This window comes from Dermacentor silvarum, chromosome 3, assembly GCF_013339745.2.
Source record: "Dermacentor silvarum isolate Dsil-2018 chromosome 3, BIME_Dsil_1.4, whole genome shotgun sequence".
Classification (NCBI taxonomy): Eukaryota; Metazoa; Arthropoda; class Arachnida; order Ixodida; family Ixodidae; genus Dermacentor; species Dermacentor silvarum.
In genome coordinates this window covers 52,861,653-52,878,362 of record NC_051156.1, presented here as the reverse complement: position 1 = coordinate 52,878,362, position 16,710 = coordinate 52,861,653, and the positions used below count along the sequence as shown (strand labels likewise).

Here is a 16,710-nt window from a genome sequence, read left to right as displayed (position 1 = left end):
AAAGCGCTGTATCGTCATCGACCCGGCCAACAGGGACGTCCGAATGAAGGTGCACTGGTTGCTCCACAGTGTGCCTGACGAGGACGTGCGCCTTGCCTTCACGCCTTTCGGTAAATTCGCCGACATTGTCAGGGAGCGTTGGCAGGCCGAGGGATTGACTGACAAAGGGTCTATAACGAGGCTTGTGACTCTGAAGCTGAACGCTGGAGTCAAAATTGACGACTTGCCACACCAGCTAAGGTGTCCTGTGATCTCGCCCTCGTGTTGCACCGGCAGGGCTCCGCTCTGCCTTCGCTGGCGGGGAAAGGGCCATATCCGTCGCGAGTGCCGCATGCCGCGATGGGTGTTTGTCGGAGCTTCGGTCCACGTCCTCAGGACGGCCAGTGTGAGCGAACGTACAGCGGTGAGCACTGTTAGGGTGAACACGCGAGCGCGTGGCCGACGGCACTATCAGCGCCGCGTAACAGCCATCGTTGGAAACATTTGCACCATGCGCAGCATGTGCTTTGCGAAACATCTTTCCACCCGCGCGCATCACGTCATCGATACGCTTGTTCGTCGTCTGCTAGCCGCATTTTTTGTTCGCTGAGCTGATACCTTTGCATTTCAAGGTCCATCTGATTGAAGATTGGCGCGTGAAGGAAAAAAGTGGGTGTAAGAGGGATAATTATTAACTTTTTATTCCAGAAAATTGCCCTTTTGCAATTCAGTTAAACAAGACCATGAGAACAAATATAAAAACATGAGCAAATCTAATAGCGAGTCATGGGAACCACTTACAGCAACGACTGCAGCTATTTCTGGACGGTATAACGAGTCGTAAAGTGATCGAACATATCCCGATCGGCTTTCAGCCTTTCCCACTCGATTGCTGACTTGCGCCCACAACTGGTCCGAAGTCGCGGAATAAAGGGGCTTCCTTGCCAAAGAAGCTTTCAGACGGCCCCACACGTTTTCTATCACATTCAGGTCCGCTCCTTTCGGAGGCCATTCCAGTAGCTGCATGTGCTGCTCCGCCTGGAACTCTTGACAGCCCGCGCCGTGTGTATCGGTGACCGGTCCTGTTGGAACAGGTAATCACCGTCTGGGAATAAACTGCTCGCATATGGCAAACAGCACATTGTTCAAAATGTTGCAGTATTGTTCCGACGATAAGTGTCCACGTATACGTGCAGGGGCCCTAAACCATATCTTGAAACAGCACCCCACACGTTCACACTCGATCTCCCACTGGCAGAAACAACTTGCACGTTGTCCGGGTCGTTGCCTGCGTGGCATTGTGACGTTAACTAAAACAATTGCTTTTCAAAGCAGGAAGTTTGCCTCACCGTGTGCCTGGTAGTCTCCAAACACGCAATCTTGGTCTTGTCGCGTCGAAAACGTCGACTCATCCGAAAAGATGACGCGACCCCACTCTTCTGATGTCCATTGCTTCGTGCAGCTCAGCGAAACTGCCGTCGTGCGTCCTTGTTTGCCGCCGTTAGTAGTGGCTTCTGCGCTGCGACGCGACTGCGAAGGCCCGCAGTACGCAGGCGACGTCGAACAGTGGTGTCCGAAACGTCCAAATCCACGTCCTCGCGTATTGCTGGGGCTGGCAAGAAAGGGTTACGAACAGCAGCTGCAACTATGAGGGCGTCTTCATCGTCTGTGGTAGCTTTAGGGCGGGGCGCGCGGGGTGCATCCTGAATTGCGACCTTCATACTTGTAGGCTTGAATTATCCTGTTCACAGGTCTTCAGGGGCCTATTAACTAAAGCGCCAATATACCGCTGGGAATAACCTTTCAGCGGAAAGATCGACAATTGAGGCGCCGTTCATCATCGGGAACCCTAGCCATAATACGATCTGGCGACAGAATGAACGGCTGCGAAAGATGTTTGGTTGTTTTATATACGGCGTTGCATGCACAACAACTTTGAAGGGAACGAATAGACACGCCCCCATAGATATACAAGTTTTTTGTCTTGTTCTGTTCAAGCACAGGATGTTTAAAGAAATCTTAAAATGCAGGATGCATGGGCTTAGAAAACAAAAATGCGGCTAGCAGACGACGAACAAGTGCATTCATGACGTCATGCGCGCGGTGGAACAATTATTTCGCGGAAGGCGTGATGCGCATGCGCAATGTTTCCAGTGATGACCGTAATGGGGCGCTGACAGTGCCGTCGGCCACGCGCTCGCGTGTTCACCCTAACAGTGCTCACCGCTGTACGCCAGCGTGACCGGGCCTGGGGGCAGCGAGGACACCGCCGACCTGCTCATGGACGAGGCTGATTTGGAAGTGGCGACACCTCAGGCAAACTCCCATGAAGCACAGCCGTCTACATTGGCCTCCATTCCGGAGGTGCTAGCGTAACAAGCAGCAAGTCGCCGTAAACTTCCAAGGAGCAGCACGAGCCCGCCAAATGCGTTGACTGTGCACGCGACTGGACTGGATACGCCACCAGATGTTCACTTCCGGTGAGCGTGACTGAATCCGTGGAGGAGTGCATGGATGTTTCGCGCGACGGAGCTAGCTCGATGGCCGGGAAGCGGGGCATGAGAGTTCGGTGGACAGTGAGCAACAGCGGGACGACAGCGGAGGCGGCGAGCCACCGACGAAAACGCCAGGTGTGAGGTGCTCCCTTTATACCGCGCCTAACATTCCGGTCGAACCACGGCGGGCGGTGAATCCGCCTCCGTAAGAGATGTTCCCTATGGCGAGTAAATGGGGTCGGTCGAAAATTGTCAAAAAGTGCAATGTGCATCACTTTGCTTGCGCTTCTCTCCAGACGCGACAGCTTTACGGCCGCTGGCCGGGTTTCGTTTTCGCGGTGTCATCCTGCGAGAAAAATACGGCAATAAGTTTCATCTCTGGTTTGCTCTTCGCAACGGACACCATTCGGAAGGGCAACCTAATTTGCAGTCATGGCCTTGTTAACTGAAGCGACCTTGCGCGTAGCAACCCTGAATGTACGAGGGCTAAGCGCTAGAAGGCGACAGTGCCAATTAAGTCGCTTACTGCTCGAAAACGATTTCGGTTTGGTCGCAGTTCAGGAGAACTAAAATAGAGAACCAGGAAGTAGTCGACCGATGGTGTCCGTTTTTCATCCTCATTTCAATGTACATGTTTGTCATGCTGTTGGCAGTTCTGGCGGTTGTGCTGTTTTTCGTACTAACGACTTTTGTAGTGCGTACCAACGGTTGAGTCGTGCCGATCTGGGCCGCCTTTAGTGGTGGATTTTAGTGTTTCGGGTTTGAGTTACCGCGTTGTGTGCGCTTATGCACCGAATTTGAAAGAGATCGCACATTTTGTTAGAGGTTTCAAACGTACCTAAACTGTGAAAAAGTGCTATTACTCCTAGCGACTTCAACTGTGTTTGTGCAGCTGAAGATCGATCCCAAGAAGAGCCGTAGCCGTGGTAAGAGCGCCGAGTTGTTATCGGGGATATTGCATGATCATGGTTTAGATGACGTGGGCAACGTTCTTTTCAATGGTAACTTCGCCCGATTTATACTCACTTTCAGCGGGATAGCCATGCAAGGCTGGATAGAAATCTACGTCTCAGCTGAACTAGTTGCGTTGTGGGCCGCGTACGATGTGAAACCGATTTATTTTAGTGACCACTGTTTGATTATTGCCGGGTTTGGCAGAGGGCAGAGCGAAACACGTTTAAATTGGAACCTCTGGAAATTTAATGGGAAGCTCCTGGAGGACGAAAAGTTCGTTATAGTAGTGACGGATGAACTAGACAAGCTACGTGCTGCGCAGTCAACAAATCTGGCTGCCGAATGGGAGGAATTTGAGCAAAGAGTTAAAATAGCTGCCATCGAAAGAGGTAGCGCCCTCAAGTATAAGCAGAACCAAAGTGAACGAGAGCTTCGTGAGCAGCTTGAATATTTTACTTGCATGGAAAACATCCAGCCTGGTGTTTATAAGAAGGAAATGAGAGACGTGAAGAGCCAACTGGAGCAAATTGATGCCGAGAAGTATAAAGCCGCGATAATACGGACAAGAGCGGAAAAATTATGGGTAAGCGAAAGACCAACGAAGCGGGCGTTGTCCGATGAAAAGAGATATGCGTGCCAGAAAGAAATCAGTGAAAATGCTAGTGGCAACGATATGACGTCGGATAGGAAGGTGATCATGCGCATGATAGCTGATCATTTTACTGAGCGGTTTGGACAACAAGGAACATTATGGAAGGGTTCCGGGAGAGATTTTTACTGTTTATGCCGAAGCTGGACGACGACGTTAAAGCACGTTTGGAAGAGCAGATTACTCTACGGGAAGTCGAGGATGCAATCGACGACTTGACGCTGGGCAAAGCGCCCGGGCCCGATGGCCTTGAGGCCGCCTTCTACAAAACTTTAAAATGTAGGGTCGCTCCCTTGTTGCTTAATGTTTTCGCTGAAGCTTATGAATGCAAGCGAGTTCCGCTGTCTTTCAGAAGACCACACGTTGTGCTGATACCCAAAAGTGATGACCCGGAGAAACGTCTCTCTGTGGGTTCTTATCGTCCGATCAGCTTTACTAACGTTGACTATAAAATGCTTATGAAGGTATTAGCCAAAAGACTCCAAGGGGTTATTACAAAGCTGGTAGGGCCACATCAGACTTGTGGTATTAAAGGCCGCAGCATAGCGACAAACACACGTAGCACGAAGTGTGCTTGAATGTTGTGACGTTTTAGGCGAACGCGTGGCAATGATGCAGCTCGACCCGGCAAAAGCTTTTGACCGTGTCTCGCACGAGGTTTTATTCGGCATTATAGAACACTCAAATGTTGGCCATGTAATACTAGAAGGCGTAAGAATGGCGCACACGGACTGCACCACGCGTATTATAGTCAACGGGGAACTTACGGAGAGCGGGAACGTTCGCTCTTTAGTGAGGCAAGGATGCCCTTTGTCACCTTTGCTGTTCGCACTTTATCTCGAACCGCTCTGTTTGTCCATTGATCACAGTGAAGCTATTACAGGCTTCAGGCTGCAGACATCACACGTCAAGATTTCGGCTTACGCAGATGATGTTGCCGTATTCTGCTCGGACAGTGAGAGCATGAAACAAGCCACTAATATCGTTTGTAACTTTTGTGACTGCACCGGTGCCCAAATAAACTGGCATAAGAGGTGCGGGTTTTGGCATGGCGACTGGAATGCCACGCCAGAGCATTTCTCTCGGTTACGTTGGTCGACAATTCCAACGCGTTACCTATAGGCGTGCCACTTGAATTTTTTCGTGAGCCAGAGGCGTACTGGTCTGGCCAGGCGCAATGCGCGAAAGAAAAGTCTACCGCGTGGCAAGGCAGGCAATTGTCTATTTTTCACGGGCAACATTTTTCTAATTTCGAAAATATGGTATGTGATGAATGTGTTATGTGCATTCCGAATTATCATACAAAAACTTCACCGTGGTTTTGTTGTTTTGTTTGGGCGTCCACTTGGGAGCGGACTAGCCGAACGAATTTGTTTCGCCCTGTTAAGAAAGGAGGGATTGGTCTTGTTCATTTGTTTTTGAGACAGGTTGTGTCACCATTTGTGTATTTACGGGATCAAAATCACCAGTTCCTCCGCACTGTCACGCAAATAAGGCTGCGGCGACTACTCCCGGAACTTATAGTGTCGTCGCGTGAAATGATTAATGGTTCTGTAACCGGGTACCTACGCGAGGTGGTTCTCTCGTTCAGGTTGCTGAACGCACGATTTTCTTTAGATTATTTATGTAATGTTAGGAAGAAAAAAACTATATAAGAACCTAGTGGAAAACATGCTCCCAGAGCTTTTGTACCGTATCCCACATCGCGGAGGCCCAGGACAGGACGTGCTCAAACGAGCAAAGAAAATGCCTATACAACCATCAGTTGAAACCTTCTTCTTTCAGTTGCACCGAACACACTCGCTGTTAAAACCTGGCTTAAAGATAAAGGCATCTTTGTACCCTGGGCTACTGACTGCTCCTTATGCAAGAAACTAGAAACGATTGAGCACGCATTTCTAGATTGTTGAGACCCAATCTTTCACTGGGATGTGCCTCAGCGCACATTAAAGAAACTGTTGCCCCTTGACCCATATGGCATTCGTTTCTCGCCGGTAGTCGTATCCGAGGATATTCCGTACGATTTAATCATGGTCATGGGACTCCATGCCTTGTGGAAAACGAGAATGGAATATCGGCATGCTGATAAAAATGTACGCCCTGTTCGCGAACATTTTATTGAAAGTGTTGTGCGTGTGCGAGATGTGTATCGCGCTCTAGCCGATCCACCAGACTGGATCTCTGTATTTGATCTGTTGGCAGGTATGAAAAGATTTTAATCCCGCGGTAGCCATAGCCTGGCTGCCACGTTTTATTCTCTGTAACGTGTTATTTCGGCAACAAAGAAAAAAAAAGCCGAAATAGCTCTGTTGGGAGAGCGTTAGACTGAAGATCTAAAGGTCCCTGGTTCGATCCCGGGTTTCGGCATATGCGTCGTGGTTTCTTTTTTTGCGACATCTGTAAATAACAAAAACAAAGGGAGTTATTACTGAATTGCAAGCTTTTCGGATATTTCCACATTAACGCCATTGTTAAACTACTAATAAGAGTGATTTGCGGAAAGGGAGTGGCGGAGCGAATCTGTTAAAAAAAGGGTTGCGCAATTTGCGAATATGTCAAAGGGAACTTTCATGGGAATGAAACAATCGCATTGCGCAGCACTGCTTCGAAATTCGTTCTGCCGAAATAGCTCAGATTCCACTTCCGGACACCGTAGCGAACGGTCACGGAATGTCTCGCTCCCAAGGGGCGGTTTCAGCGGCCCAGCAGGGCCGCGGTATCAGGCTTACGGAAACGTCTTCACAGGATTACCAACTTGTTTTGCCTCAGCTGCCATCAGGTACGACCGTGTGTAACACCGTGTTTTTGCATGGTGATTTGAAGGCCCGGCCTTATCGTGTTGAACATTTTCGCGATGCGCTTGACCGCTATAAGCTTATGACGGAGGTGGTAGCCCTCGGGGCCTATCAGATGAACCATGTTTGGGCCATAACATTCAAGGACGATGTCGGGAAAAGGAAGCTTTTGTCGGCGAAGGCGTTTAGCGTGAAGGAGCATCGCTGTGTCGCGATTGATCCCTGCAACCAGGACATCAGAATGAAGCTTTACTGGCTGCTTCACACGACCCCCGACGAAGACGTCAGAGCAGCCCTGGCTCCATTCGGCACTGTGACCGAAATATCCAGGGAGAGGTGGCGAGTGCCCGGTTGCGGAGACAAAGGCTCTCACACGCGACTTGTATCCCTACGCTTAAAGGCTGGTATGACCATGGAAGACATCCCGCATCAGCTACGAGTATCAGAAGACCATGCACTCGTGATCGTGCCAGGCAGACCTCCGCTCTGCCTCCGGTGCCGCGGCACCGGCCATATACGGCGCGAGTGCCGTGTGCCACGTTGTGGGCTCTGTCGTCGTTTTGGCCACGACGAGACCCAATGCGTGCGAAGCTACGCTAACGTGACTGGGCCGGGCCGGAGTGACGCCATCGACGAGCACCTGATGGACCAGGCAGACGCGGAAGAGACTGCTGGAGGGGGTGGTGACCCACAAGGCAAGCAAGAGAAGCCAGTGGTCTCGGCTAGCGACAAGTGCCAACCTACCAAGGGCAGCAGTGAGGGTAGGGACAGCGAAGCGCAAGGTGAACCGGCTGCGGAAAATGCGATGGTGTATGAAAGCGCAGACAATGCGGTGGATACCGAGGGCGTTCTACGACAGGGCAACCCTGGCGCGGCCGGACTCAATGAGTCTTGCGAGAAAAACGACCAAGCCATCGCAGGTTCAAAGAGGCCTCGGGAAGTCACCGACGTGGATGGCACGCTTGAGCAAGACGACGGTGGTAGCAACGAAGGGCCGCCCTCGAAGGCCACCGTTTTCCGCCGGTCTACGCTTAAGCCTAGACCAAACGTTCCGACAGACAGGAGGCAGACGCCGGCAGTTCCCCCAGACAAGCAGACGACGCCGACAGTACCCCCAGACGGACGGCAAACGCCGGCGGTTCCCTCGGACTGGCGGCAGACGCCGGCAGTTCCCTCGGACGGGCGCCAGACGCCGGCCGTTCCCCCAGATAAGCAGACAACGCCGACAGTTCCTCCGCAGTAGCGGGGTGCTGTTCTCGTAGAACGCTAAGTTGTGACTCGGGTTTTTGGAACGATCGAGGTCAATGATGTGTGCCGAAGAGCGAGACGTCGTGGCTTCGTCGCATGCGACGGAGCTTATAAGAGCGCAGAGAATATCTGTAAGTTACACTACCTTTGATTCCATAAAGTTTTTGTGTTATCGCTTGCTCTTCTCTTTCCATGGCAAATAATCTTGGGCTAGCATTACGTATTGGCACGCTTAACGTACGCGGGTTAACGGCCAGAAGGCGACCAGCCCAATTAAGTCGCCTGATGCTAGAAAATGACATAGACGTTCTTGCGGTTCAAGAAACTAAAATTGAAAGTGAAGAGCAAACGGACAAAATGGTCGATATTTTTAAATTGCGTTATAGCATTTGTGTTTGCCATGCGGTAGGCAAGGCCGGTGGCTGTCTTTTATTTTTGCGTAATTCAATAGGCATTGTTGAACAAAGTGTAATGACGGCCCAAGATGGGCGATTGGTACTGTGCGACTTCTCTTTAAATGATGTTGGTTGGCGAATGATCTGTGTGTACGCTCCGAACAATGTTTGTGATAGGAAAATATTTTTTGACTATGTTGAGACATTTCTGGAATGTGAAAGAAATGTCGTCGTCCTCGGAGACTTTAATTGTGTATGCATGTCCGAAGATAGGGTGCCGAATACTGTAGTACGCGATAAAAGTGCACATCAACTCAACGCAATCATGGCAGGCTATGATTTAGTAGACGTGGGAAACGTTTTAAGCGGAAACAGTGTTCTTTTTACTCACTTTCAAGGTGAGAGTCACGCTCGACTAGACCGTCTATACGTATCAGCAAGCCTCGCGCGCACGGTCACTAGCTACACAGTAAAGCATGTGAGCTTCAGTGACCACAGCCTGGTAACCTGTACAGTGGGCGAGAAGCTTAAAGGGTCTAACTTTAACTGGGAACTGTGGAAAATGAATGACACAATCTTAAGTGATGAATGTTTCGTAAAAACTGTAAAGGAAAAAATTGATGGGATGCAAATGGATGTCACATCAAACTATGCTGAGCTATGGGAGCAGTTCAAAATTGATGTGAAAATGAGTGCAATCGAGAGGGCTTGCGTGATACGTCATAAAGCAAAACAAAGAGAGAAAGAACTACAAAACATGCTGGATTACTTTCTAAATGCGGAGTGCACAGTGCCGGGATTTTTTTCTAAGCAGATACGAGAAATTAAATGCGAACTTGAAACGTTGGACGCCGAAACTTATCAAGGGGCTGCGATAAGAGCACGAGCCGATCGACTGTGGCTCGGAGAAACGCCAACTAAGCGGGCGCTCAGTGACGAAAAGAGTTACGCTTCTAAGAACATAATTAAAGAAATCTGGTTTAACGACGCAATGTCTAAAGACCAAGAAGTCATTGAGAAAGCTTTCGTTAAACACTACCGAGCTTTGCTGGGTAGGCAGGTGCCCGTTACGGTAGAGTTTGTTAACACTTTTCTAACGCTTCTGCCGAAACTAGAAGATGAAATTAAAGAGGGACTCGAGAGCCCTATCACGGCTAAAGAAATTAAAGAAGCCATTGAAGACTTGGGTAAAGGAAAAGCGCCTGGAGCCTGACGGCCTAGGAGCTTCATTCTATAAAACTTTCAAGGTGGAACTAGCTGAGTTACTTTACCGTGTTGTTGCGGAAGCTCATGAAACTAAGCACTTGCCGCCATCATTCAGGAAAAGTCACGTCGTACTTATACCGAAATCTAATGAAGCAGGTAAAGCTGCAATTCGTTATGGATACAGGCCTATAAGCCTCACGAACGTGGATTACAAGATCTACATGAAAGTGCTTGGAAAAAGACTGCAGACAGTTATCAAGTTAATAGTAGGTCCTCACCAAACATGTGGTATCAGAAAAAGGACAATAATGTCGAATATTCACGTCGCTAGGAGTATATTGGAGTGTTGCGACGCAAACCTCGAACGTGTAGCAATGGTTCAATTAGACCTAGAAAAAGCTTTCGACAGGGTCGCTCACAGCATACTCCTTGCAGTGTTAGAACACATCAATGTAGGAAAAGTGATTCAGGACGGAGTAGCCATGGCCTATGAGAAGTGTTCAGCTCACCTGGTAATCAACAAAAGAATTAGTGAAAATATACCAGTGTTATCCAGTGTGCGCCAGGGGTGCCCTTTGTCCCCTTTACTTTTTGCCATTTTTCTTGAACCTTTCTGTCTGAAAGTACGGGAAAACAAAAATATTCGCGGCTACCGTCTCTTAACGCAAGAGGTAAAAATATTAGCTTACGCAGATGACATCGCGCTTTTTTGCATTGATCAAGAGAGCATTCGGGAAGCAGTCAAGGATGCAAGAAGGTTTTGCGCTCTCACCGGGAGTGCCATAAGTTGGCAAAAAAGCTTAGGCTTTTGGCACGGTGAATGGGATAGCCGGCCTGCAATGGTCGAAACGATACCGTTCACTGATACGCCAGCCAGTTATCTTGGTGTTCCTTTAGAATACTATCGCGATACTACCACGCAATGGACCGAGCAAACCGAGCGGCTTAAAGCACAAACAACGAAGTGGGGTGGCAAGAATCTGTCAATATTCGCGAGAGCCACGGTGTGCAATGTGTTTCTTGTAGCCAAAGTGTATTACATGTTACAAGTTTTATGTATGTCGCGAGTGTGTGTACAGAAGTTGCACAGGGTGTTTGCTTCGTTCGTGTGGGGGTCCGGATGGGAGCGCATGAGTCGTTTGAATCTGTTTCATTCAGTGCAGAAAGGAGGTTTGGGGTTATCGCATTTGTTTTTGAAACAGATAGTGTCGCGATTCATATTCTTGCGAGATGAAAGCAATTGTTTTTTGCGGTGCGTTATCCAGACGCGATTAGGTGACGCACTGCCAGAGTATGTAGTGACGTCATGTGCTAGAAGGAAAGTAGTTGTCCGAGGTTTTTTGTTCGAAGTGATAAGTGCTTTCCGTTTTTTAAAAGCACACTTTTCTATGGAGTACCTTAGTACTGTCGCAAGAAAGCGATTATATAAGGATTTAATAAATATAATGTGTCCCGTGCCAATATACCGTGCAATATATGCACTGGGGCGAGAGCAGAACGTGTTGAAGCGTGTTAAAGGAATGCCAGTAAGACCAACGACAAAAACCTTTTTCTTTATGCTACACACTGGCACGCTTCCTGTCAAGCCATGGCTGCAGGAGAAAGGGATCTTTGTACCCTGGAGTGTTAATTGCCACATCTGCAAGAAACCGGAAACAATTGAGCACATTTTTCTGGAGTGCTGGGATTCAGTCTTCCTTTGGGATATTCTACAAAGGACCATTAAGAAAGAATTCCCATTAACACCCTTTGGAATCCGGTTTTTACCTTTTGATGAGACAGAAGGCGTGCCATGTGACATGGTGATGGTACTCTGCATGCACAGCGTGTGGAAAACACGAATGGCGGTGCGAAATGAAGATGTACGCGCGAAACGGGCAAGAGAATACTTTATAGAAAACATCTTGTTTATTCGCGAAGTCTACAAAGTACTCAGGGAACCACCTGAGTGGTTACCAACCTTTGAACAGCTTGCAGCCATTAAGCTGTTTTAAACATTTACTGACAAGGTACACTTGCACCTAGAACTGTACTGTCTTTTTCTGTTTTGAATTCGAGGCGGTGAATTCCTGTTGGTTGTATATATGTTGTTATGTAACAGGTAATAAAGAAAAAAAAAAGCCGAAATAGCTCAGTTGGGAGAGCGTTAGACTGAAGATCTAAAGGTCCCTGGTTCGATCCCGGGTTTCGGCATATGCGTCGTGGTTTCTTTTTTTGCGACATCTGTAAATAACAAAAACAAAGGGAGTTATTACTGAATTGTAAGCTTTTCGGATATTTCCACATTAACGCCATTGTTAAACTACTAATAGGAGTGATTTGCGGAAAGGGAGTGGCGGAGCGAATCTGTTTAAAAAAAGGGTTGCGCAATTTGCGAATATGTCAAAGGGAACTTTCATGGGAATGAAACAATCGCATTACGCAGCACTGCTTCGAAATTCGTTCTGCCGAAATAGCTCAGTTGGGAGAGCGTTGGACTGAAGATCTAAAGGTCCCTGGTTCGATCCCGGGTTTCGGCATATGCGTCGTGGTTTCTTTTTTTGCGACATCTGTAAATAACAAAAACAAAGGGAGTTATTACTGAATTGTAAGCTTTTCGGATATTTCCACATTAACGCCATTGTTAAACTACTAATAAGAGTGATTTGCGGAAAGGGAGTGGCGGAGCGAATCTGTTTAAAAAAAGGTTTGCGCAATTTGCGAATATGTCAAAGGGAACTTTCATGGGAGTGAAACGATCGCATTGCGCAGCACTGCTTCGAAATTCGTTCTGCCGAAATAGCTCAGTTGGGAGAGCGTTAGACTGAAGATCTAAAGGTCCCTGGTTCGATCCCGGGTTTCGGCATATGCGTCGTGGTTTCTTTTTTTGAGACATCTGTAAATAACAAAAACAAAGGGAGTTATTACTGAATTGTAAGCTTTTCGGATATTTCCACATTAACGCCATTGTTAAACTACTAATAGGAGTGATTTGCGGAAAGGGAGTGGCGGAGCGAATCTGTTTAAAAAAAGGGTTGCGCAATTTGCGAATATGTCAAAGGGAACTTTCATGGGAATGAAACAATCGCATTACGCAGCACTGCTTCGAAATTCGTTCTGCCGAAATAGCTCAGTTGGGAGAGCGTTGGACTGAAGATCTAAAGGTCCCTGGTTCGATCCCGGGTTTCGGCATATGCGTCGTGGTTTCTTTTTTTGCGACATCTGTAAATAACAAAAACAAAGGGAGTTATTACTGAATTGTAAGCTTTTCGGATATTTCCACATTAACGCCATTGTTAAACTACTAATAAGAGTGATTTGCGGAAAGGGAGTGGCGGAGCGAATCTGTTTAAAAAAAGGTTTGCGCAATTTGCGAATATGTCAAAGGGAACTTTCATGGGAATGAAACGATCGCATTGCGCAGCACTGCTTCGAAATTCGTTCTGCTGAAATAGCTCAGTTGGGAGAGCGTTAGACTGAAGATCTAAAGGTGCCTGGTTCGATCCCGGGTTTCGGCATATGCGTCGTGGTTTCTTTTTTTGAGACATCTGTAAATAACAAAAACAAAGGGAGTTATTACTGAATTGTAAGCTTTTCGGATATTTCCACATTAACGCCATTGTTAAACTACTAATAAGAGTGATTTGCGGAAAGGGAGTGGCGGAGCGAATCTGTTTAAAAAAAGGTTTGCGCAATTTGCGAATATGTCAAAGGGAACTTTCATGGGAATGAAACGATCGCATTGCGCAGCACTGCTTCGAAATTCGTTCTGCCGAAATAGCTCAGTTGGGAGAGCGTTAGACTGAAGATCTAAAGGTCCCTGGTTCGATCCCGGGTTTCGGCATATGCGTCGTGGTTCCTTTTTTTGCGACATCTGTAAATAAGAAAAACAAAGGGAGTTGTTACTGAATTGTAAGCTTTTCGGATATTTCCACATTAACGCCATTGTTAAACTACTAATAAGAGTGATTTGCGGAAAGGGAGTGGCGGAGCGAATCTGTTAAAAAAAAGGTTTGCGCAATTTGCGAATATGTCGAAGGGAACTTTCATGGGAATGAAACGATCGCATTGCGCAGCACTGCTTCGAAATTCGTTCTGCCGAAATAGCTCAGTTGGGAGAGCGTTAGACTGAAGATCTAAAGGTCCCTGGTTCGATCCCGGGTTTCGGCATATGCGTCGTGGTTTCTTTTTTTGCGACATCTGTAAATAACAAAAACAAAGGGAGTTATTACTGAATTGTAAGCTTTTCGGATATTTCCACATTAACGCCATTGTTAAACTACTAATAAGAGTGATTTGCGGAAAGGGAGTGGCGGAGCGAATCTGTTTAAAAAAAGGTTTGCGCAATTTGCGAATATGTCAAAGGGAACTTTCATGGGAATGAAACGATCGCATTGCGCAGCACTGCTTCGAAATTCGTTCTGCCGAAATAGCTCAGTTAGGCCGCGGTAACAGGAGTGTCGTTGCGGACAACGAGTACCAAATTGTTTTGCCGAGTTTGCCAACAGGGCGTTTTGTTGTGAACACAGTTTTTTTACATTGTGATATCAGGGCCCGCCCATACCGGGTGGAAGATTTCCGCGATGCGCTCGCCCCGTTATCGCTCCTGCCGGAAGTGGTGGCTCTCGGGGCCTACCGTATGAGCCATGTTTGGGCCGTGACCTTCAAAGACAACGAAGCTGTGAAGAAGATCGTCAGTGTTGGTGAGCTACAGGTCAAGAAGGGCCGATGCCTCGTCATTGACCCCGCCAACCAGGATGTACGCTTAAAAGTGCATTGGCTGCTGCACACCGTTCCTGACGAGGACGTGCGTCTTGCCTTCGCGCCGTTTGGAAAGGTCACGGACGTCGCCCGCGACCGGTGGCGGGTGCATGGCGTGGCTGACAAGAACTCTACCACAAGACTGGTTACGCTGAAGTTGAAGCCGGGCGTAATGCTTGACGACCTGCCACACCAGGTGAGCGTCTCCGGAGAGCTGGCTCTTGTGGTTGTGCCGGGCAGGGCCCCTCTCTGCCTACGCTGCCGCGGGACGGGCCATATTCGTCGCGACTGCCGCATTCCGCGGTGTGGTGCCTGCCGACGCTTCGGTCACGAAGAGAGTCAGTGCGAGCGGACGTACGCTAGCGTGACCGGACCCGTGAGCAACGACGACAACTCCGCCCTACTCATGGACGAGGCGGATATGGAAGACACATCGACCACGGCTAAGGAAGCAGCTGGCGAGAAGCAGAGTCGGAGGCACGACCTCAGAAACAGGGGCAACATGTCGATGAAGCCGTCGACACTGAACAGCAAGAGCAAGTGGAGGGCACTGTAGCCATGCCGAACCGTGAGGAAGAGAGCCCACCTGACCCGGGAAGCGGCCTCCACCCCCCCTGAACATGAAGACATGGACACCCATACCGGGCTCGCTAACTTGCAGGCGGGGAAACGTCCGCGCGACCAGACCAATAGCCTGGCTACGACGCAGGACAGCAGCGGCGGAGACGAGCCACCGCCCAAAGCGCCAGGTATGAGGAGACCAACCTTGAAGCTGCGGCCGAACATTACGGCCGATCCACGGCAGGCGGGTAAACCGCCTCCGTAGTTCTGTACTGTGTTTTGCTTGAGGCGGGTTGGGGGGTTCGTGAGTGCAATGGCCGTCACCCTGAGCGCTATTCTCTTGGATATGTGTCAGGAACGAGGGCCCGAGTTGCATGTCAGTGTTGTTTTCGAGAGGTCGGGTTGTGTTCCCATTTGTGGCACTCAACGCGGTTATCGGCGCGTCATTATCAACACTCGTCCCTGCGTAACTGTGACGGGCACCATTCTACCGTGTAGCCATGGCAGCTAATGTCGAAGGAGCGCTACGTGTAGCCACGTTAAATGTACGAGGGCTCGGTGCAAGAAGGCGGCAATGTCAGCTAAGTCGCCTACTCTTAGATAATGACTTGCATCTTGTGGGAATCCAAGAAACCAAAATAGAGAGCCAAGAGCTAACCGACAGAATGGTGTCCAATTTTCGTGCGCACTTCGACGTGTGTGTTTCTCACGCTGTTGGTGGATCAGGTGGTTGCGCTATATTCATTCGAAGAAACTTTGGCATTTGTGTGAAGTCAATGTTTTCGTGTGAAACAGGTCGCCTTTTAGTGGCTGATTTTTGTTATTGCGATATGGATTTCCGAGTCATTTGTATCTACGCACCGAATATTGAAACAGACCGGCGAATCTTCTTTGAGCGACTTGAAGCGTACGTAAACTGCCACAAGGTGGTCATACTGCTGGGGGATTTTAACTGTGTGTGCACTGCTGACGATCGCGCAAAAGTTTCACGCGTTCGCGATAAGAGTGCTGTATTGCTAAATGCGCTGGTGCACGATTACGACTTGGAAGATATCGGTAGTGTCTTCGCCAGCGGTACCCACCCGCAGTTTACGCACTTCCAGCGTGATAGCCACGCTCGGCTAGATAGATTATATGTGTCAGCCGAATTGGTGCCCTTGTGTAGTGAATATGATGTGCAACCCATTGCATATAGCGATCACTGCTTGGTAACTGCCACTTTCGGGAAAAGACAGATCAAACACACCTTTAAGTGGGACCTCTGGAAATTGAACGCGCAGTTGCTGGATGACGATGCTTTCGTTGATGCCGTTGCGAAGGAACTACAAAACCTGATTTCAGTCGAATTAGCAAGCTTCGCCATTAAATGGGAAGAATTTAAACAGAAAGTAAAAACAATGGCTATTGAAAGAAGCAGTGTCCTTCGGCATAACCTGAAACAGGCAGAAACGAACCTTCGCCAGCAACTGCAATTTTTCATCTGCATGGAAAGTGTCCAGCCTGGTGTGTATGTTAACGAAATAAAGGAAGTGAAAGCCGAACTCGAAAGGATAGACTCTGAGAAATACAAAGCCGCCGTTGTGCGATCAAGGTCTGAGAAGCTGTGGGCGGGAGAAGCGCCAACAAAACGAGCTCTCTCAGACGAGAAAAGGTACGCACGTCGGAAGGAAATCCGCCAGCTAGCTAAA

At 48.6% G+C, this 16,710-nt stretch overlaps 8 non-coding genes across 8 annotated transcripts; all 8 read left to right on the top strand.

Annotated features, from left to right (window-relative positions):
- Window positions 1–6,371: 6,371 nt before the first annotated feature.
- On the top strand, window positions 6,372–6,444 carry Trnaf-gaa (transfer RNA phenylalanine (anticodon GAA)). Its single transcript has one exon. It is a non-coding gene; the product is annotated as a tRNA-Phe (tRNA).
- Window positions 6,445–11,841: 5,397 nt separating this feature from the next.
- Window positions 11,842–11,914, top strand: Trnaf-gaa (transfer RNA phenylalanine (anticodon GAA)). The gene has a single exon. It is a non-coding gene; the product is annotated as a tRNA-Phe (tRNA).
- A 253-nt stretch (window positions 11,915–12,167) lies between these two features.
- Window positions 12,168–12,240, top strand: Trnaf-gaa (transfer RNA phenylalanine (anticodon GAA)). The gene has a single exon. It is a non-coding gene; the product is annotated as a tRNA-Phe (tRNA).
- Window positions 12,241–12,493: 253 nt separating this feature from the next.
- On the top strand, window positions 12,494–12,566 carry Trnaf-gaa (transfer RNA phenylalanine (anticodon GAA)). The gene has a single exon. It is a non-coding gene; the product is annotated as a tRNA-Phe (tRNA).
- Window positions 12,567–12,819: 253 nt separating this feature from the next.
- On the top strand, window positions 12,820–12,892 carry Trnaf-gaa (transfer RNA phenylalanine (anticodon GAA)). The gene has a single exon. It is a non-coding gene; the product is annotated as a tRNA-Phe (tRNA).
- A 253-nt stretch (window positions 12,893–13,145) lies between these two features.
- Window positions 13,146–13,218, top strand: Trnaf-gaa (transfer RNA phenylalanine (anticodon GAA)). Its single transcript has one exon. It is a non-coding gene; the product is annotated as a tRNA-Phe (tRNA).
- A 253-nt stretch (window positions 13,219–13,471) lies between these two features.
- Trnaf-gaa (transfer RNA phenylalanine (anticodon GAA)) lies at window positions 13,472–13,544 on the top strand. The gene has a single exon. It is a non-coding gene; the product is annotated as a tRNA-Phe (tRNA).
- Window positions 13,545–13,797: 253 nt separating this feature from the next.
- Trnaf-gaa (transfer RNA phenylalanine (anticodon GAA)) lies at window positions 13,798–13,870 on the top strand. The gene has a single exon. It is a non-coding gene; the product is annotated as a tRNA-Phe (tRNA).
- Window positions 13,871–16,710: the final 2,840 nt, after the last annotated feature.